The following is a 5,362-nucleotide window of genomic DNA, read 5'->3' on the forward strand; positions in this document are numbered from 1 at the left end:
ACTTTATGTGACTTTAATTAACTCTTGAGGTTCTTCCATACACATAAATACGGGCATGAGTGTGTGTGTGGTTTTCTAGAAAGAGAAACAAACAAATACAAATCATAAGTACTTGTCTGTAAATACTTTTTTCACAAAGACAACCAAATGTCCACAAAGGGAATAAAAGTGCTTAAGGACTAATAAAGCTAGCAGCTGATTAATACTGGCTAAGAGAATGAACATAATTATTACATATAAATAATAATCAACCCTGCTAATAATAGTGTCACGATAAACACACAAGAGAAAAGGGGCATTTCAACTGGAACATGAAAACCACGAACAGCCGCATCTAATTACATGAAACCGAACTTAATTATGTCATGCTAAGCGGCTAGCAGTTAGCTCTTAACCATACGAATAAACTATACGAAACGACCATAATTTTCTACAAAGTGCAGATACGGCTCTTAGAGAAACCGAACTAAACCAACAGTATTACTGACAGTCAATGGACGGACACAGTTGAAAGAGATAATAAACATCTCTGGGTGATATCCGCACTAATCAATGCTCAGATCTATGAACAAATATGATCGAAGAGCCACCTAGTGGCGGAAATAAAATACTACATATATAACACCTTTATAAAGGAAAACTAAACTAGAGGGCTGAAAAGAAACAGTTTGTCCAGGGGCCGTTCACACTGCCGGTAAATGCGACCTGCATGCGTTCTGCAGTTTGAACGGGCAAACGACCTGAACGTGTCCCGCATGCGCAGTAGAGGGCGCAATACCGTCAGCTTTCTCAGTGTTCTGCCAACCGCCATAAGAAGAAGAAGAAGAAGAAGAAGTGCTCAGAGTTTACGGAAGTAAACATGGAGGCTAACGGTGAAGCTTAGCTTACATGTTGGAAGTTGTTGTCCGACCGGAGCAGCAAATTAACAACTTAATCCTCATATAATCCGTCATGGTTGTTGTTTTTCTTTCCGCTTGTGCATCTGGACGCAGAATAGTGACGTTTGTCGAGTATCGGTGACGTTCAGGTCGGATGAATGCGACCTGGATGTTAGGTCGCATTTAAAAAGGATAGTATCGGATACCCAAGTGGCCTGATCGCATTCGAAAAGAATCCGATCTGTGTTGTTCAGACTGTCATGAAAATATCAGATACGGATCGCATTAAGGCAAAAAAAAAAAAAAAATCAGAATTGAGTCACTTCAGGCTGCAGTGTGAACGCAAGAAGTTTTGAGTACAAAAGTCATGAAATTCTGCTTTCAGACTGAAAATGTGTGGTCCTGGATTATGGCAGAAAAATTCCCCCATACACACACACACACACACACACTCTGCTTTCCATCCCATTTGAATGCACAAACAAAGAGCCAGTGGACCTCTGGTTGCTTAGAGGAAACGGGAACCAAACTAACTGCTGCTGTTTCGACAACATTCACATCCCTCAGTGCTATTCAAAGTCTGCCGCTCTGTTATCTCACTCTGGGCTGAACACACACACACACACACACACACACACACACACGCTCCTCTTCATCAGTATTTCGGATCATAATTCCCGGTTTTATGCCTTGCACTCGCTCTTCATGCGATGCTGTCAAGGGCGCAGCGTGCACCGCTTGTACCAAGCTGTGGTCGCCATGGCAACAGGACACACACACTTCCTCCACTTCCTCTTCACCTCAAGGCTTTTTTCTGCCGTCTCCGTCAGAGCGAACGCGTGTCTGCAGCGAGAGGAAGCGAGCGTGTGAATGTTCCCAGTCATTTCCCTGTCCGCCCGTTAACCCAGCAGAGACCCGTCTAATTATTTTGTTCGCACCACTTTTGTTTTGTTTTCAGCGGACCAACAGCGGTTACCATGGCAGCCGCGTCTCCATCTGCTTCTTATTTTTTTCCCCTTTCATTCCGATTATTTATTTAACGGGTTCGGAGTTGTTCTGGGCTGTTTATGATCCAGAAAACAACCCGTCTTGATGTTCAAGCCCTATTTCTAGAGTTTACTGCTAAAACAGTGCTGCTATTTACTGCAGCTTTGGTTCTTTGTGGTCGGATAACTACATTGTTGAACAATTTGTCTTGTATTTAAGTTTGAGTCAGTCTGAATACAGAGTACAGGCTGAACTGAAGAGCCTCACTCTTTGTTTAGCATTGTCTGGTTTGAGCAGAATAAAACAAAAGTCCCATAAGCAGCAGGACCTGACAGAGTTTTCACTTCTGGATGTTTTTCCACCTGATAGTCCAGGAGACTTGGTTCGATTGAGGTCCGAAGCAACCAAACCCTCTGAGCAGCCAGTTCCCCTCCTGGCCTGTGGGGGCGCTGCACCAAGAACCACTGAAGGAAACGACACAAAAACCTCTGAAGACACTGAGAGCAACTTCCTTCTTCAGCAGATGAAAACAAGATGGAGGCGTCAGGTTTTAGCGGTTGGAGGATTTCTCTTTAGTCTTTGGCTAAAGACCAGGAGCCATTTCTGCTGCTAGCACTAGGCTAGCACGTTAGCTTTGTTTGTATTTACCCAGAATGCCTTGCGCGTAGTCCACTTCCTGGTTTTGGAGCGGTCTCTGGTCTGCTTGGCGTTCACAAACCGAACCCAGACCGAGGTTTGGAGGACCAGAGGTCAGAGGTCAGCTACTGTTCACACCTGACCAATCGAACCGGTTAAACACTGGGGTCAGATCGTCTTAATGAGTTATTATTATCATCAGAGACGTAGCGCCGCGTCAAAATACTTTACAGAAAAACGTATCGATCCAAGAAACGACTCGAGTCTCTGATTTAACGTTTAAATGTCATCAGGCAGAAAACAAAATACGGTTATGAGTCTGGAAATGTAAATGAAAAGAAAACATACAAATAAATAAGATTCCTAAACAACCAGTTTTAAGCAGACGGAAAACTTTTCAAATGAAATCATTTCTATGTAACTCAGACCAAAATGTAGAAATATCATTAATAACTGAGAGCAGAGTAATGACATGCTGCCGTTTTAAATATTGTTGAGTAGATTCCAGATTTACCACAAAAATGCATTTTTAGTTTAAAATTATGGGAAGAAAAACAATTTCACCGTTTTAATGTAGATAAACGAAATAAACGACGTTTTCAGCTGGACGTTTTCCCATCAGCTTCTGTAACAGGATAGGGACCATCCAGACGTTTCCACATCAGGAGAGCCTGCTGGGGGCCAGGGGCCAGAGCCCTGGGGGGTCAGAGCAACAGGGACCAGAGCAACAGGGGACCAGAGCACCAGGGGACCAGAGCGCCGGGGGTCAGAGCAACAGGGACCAGAGCACCAGGGACCAGAGCACCAGGGACCAGAGCCCTGGGGGCCAGAGCACCAGGGACCAGAGCCCTGGGGGCCAGAGCACCAGGGACCAGAGCACCAGGGACCAGAGCCCTGGGGGCCAGAGCACCAGGGACCAGAGCACCAGGGACCAGAGCCCTGGGGGCCAGAGCACCAGGGACCAGAGCCCTGGGGGCCAGAGCACCAGGGACCAGAGCCCTGGGGGCCAGAGCGCCTGGGGCCCCTGGGCCAGGGCCGGCTCCTTAAAGGACTCGGAGCATGGCTGGGAAAACTTTACATCTTAGAGGGAAGGTTTGTGATTTACACGTTCAGCCGCGGTCACACCTCCGATAACGAAGCCAGGTGGTTGTCAAGGCAACCAGCCAGGAGAAAACGAGCTAACGGTTAAATAAACGCCTCGTCTGACTAAAGCATCTGCCATTTTAAATCAGTCATGGCTGTTCATATTTATCCTTTCTATTAGAATAAAGCTCCTTCAACATTTTCTCTCACGGCGAATCGTGGCATCATTTTCAGATTTATTTGAAATAGAGAGCAGATTTTATCCTGGGCATTCAGAGAAAACAAAACCCTGCTGACGTCTGGATCAGACGTCTGGATCTTACCTTCAGCCGCTTCGTCCTCCAGCTCAAACATCCGAACCTGAAGAGACACAAAGAAACAAAGTTAGCAGTTTGTCCAACAGTCACAATGATTTGGAGCAGTGAAGTTAGGGAAGGTTTGTTAAATGGTAAAGAGCTAAATGGAAAGCGGCTCCACCATGAGACTGTTTCACCAGTCAGTAGAAATCTGCCTCTAGAACCACAGACACTCTTCATGCGACACGTTTTCATCTAGTAAATTAGTTAGAAACAAGTGGGGGCGAAAAAGCCACAGAGGAGGAATAAGGTTGGTTTGTGGCTGCCGGGCCAGCCTGAGGCAGAAGCAGACTTTGCTCCTGCTTAGGATTCACACAGGTTGAACTCGACCAGAACCATCAAAGGCCTTTTAACAGATCAGTGAGAGTTAATAACATTTTAATTCTAATTAGCTGTAAAGCTGTGTGAAACGGGCCCCAGCAGAACTCAGCCCAGGGCCCCAGAGGGCCTGGGGTCGCCTCTGCATGACGATTAAAAACACAATTATTATTTATGTTTTTGTTTATTTGGCCCAGGTGATAAAAATCTGAAACCACATCTTCAGTGTCTGTTGTGTGGGTGACCTCTGACCCCGTTGTCTGCAGCAGATGAAGGGATTCAGTTTCTCCTTCCTGAGACTCGTTTTCTGTTTGTTTTGCTCGTTTTTCATCCTTTGAAGTTTTCTGGCCGTTGAAATGAAGTGACTCTGAACCTTCATGTTCCTCATGACCAAAACAGCTCACTTATGAATATGAAATGGTCCAGAGACACAGAAACACGCATCGTTTCAGTTCTGTCTCAAAGTAAAACCTGTGAGTGAAATTGAGAGTTCAGACTGCAGCAGTTCTGGATCAGGTTTCATATCTGTGGGTGCATCGATTCATATTTTTCATTTTCAGTGTCGGCACCAAATAGCGGCTGCAGATTCTCAGTGAGTCACTGGAAGCTGCTGCTGACGGAGCGTCATCGGGAATCTTTGCTCAGTCATTTACAGCAGATGATGATATGAAGCAGGTCGGAGCAAACGGACAGAAAAACGTCCCGTCAGCTGGACAGAGGCAGAGAGAAAGTTTGGAAAGCCGAGGATCGGAGTGGTTCTGCTTTCTGAAGATGATCCGGTCGTGACGCAGCAGAGCGCTGGTGAGCATCCTGGAGGAGGAAAACCCGGAGTTGGTTGAGTCAGTTCGGATTTCCTGGGTACAAAACTCTGAATTACTCCATCTGAGGCATGAAGCGGGACTGAACACAGCTGGAGGGGAACCAGGCCGGGTCGTTTTCAGCGTCAGTCCAGGTTCTCCTGCATCCAGCCGGATCAGCAGAACCTGGACTGACGGACCCGGAGGAACCGATCCGCCTGGCTCAGCCGGGCCAAGTTCACTCCAGGTTCTCTCCAGGTTCCCTCCAGGTTCTCTCCAGGTTCCCTCCAGGTTCTCTCCAGGTTCC

General features: G+C 46.4%; 1 protein-coding gene across 2 annotated transcripts in view; it reads right to left on the bottom strand.

Moving 5' to 3' along the window:
* hivep2a (HIVEP zinc finger 2a) overlaps positions 1-5,362 on the bottom strand; it is a 115,139-nt gene that overhangs the window by 98,769 nt on the left and 11,008 nt on the right. For both annotated transcript variants that reach the window (XM_015046642.1, XM_015046639.1), the window contains exon 2: positions 3,908-3,944. The gene's annotated coding sequence lies outside the window, so the exon portion shown is untranslated. The remainder of the gene's footprint in view (positions 1-3,907; positions 3,945-5,362) is intronic.

Source organism: Poecilia latipinna, unplaced genomic scaffold (genome assembly GCF_001443285.1).
Source record: "Poecilia latipinna isolate Pla-1442-1.1 unplaced genomic scaffold, P_latipinna-1.0 Scaffold786, whole genome shotgun sequence".
In the NCBI taxonomy this organism is placed as follows: Eukaryota; Metazoa; Chordata; class Actinopteri; order Cyprinodontiformes; family Poeciliidae; genus Poecilia; species Poecilia latipinna.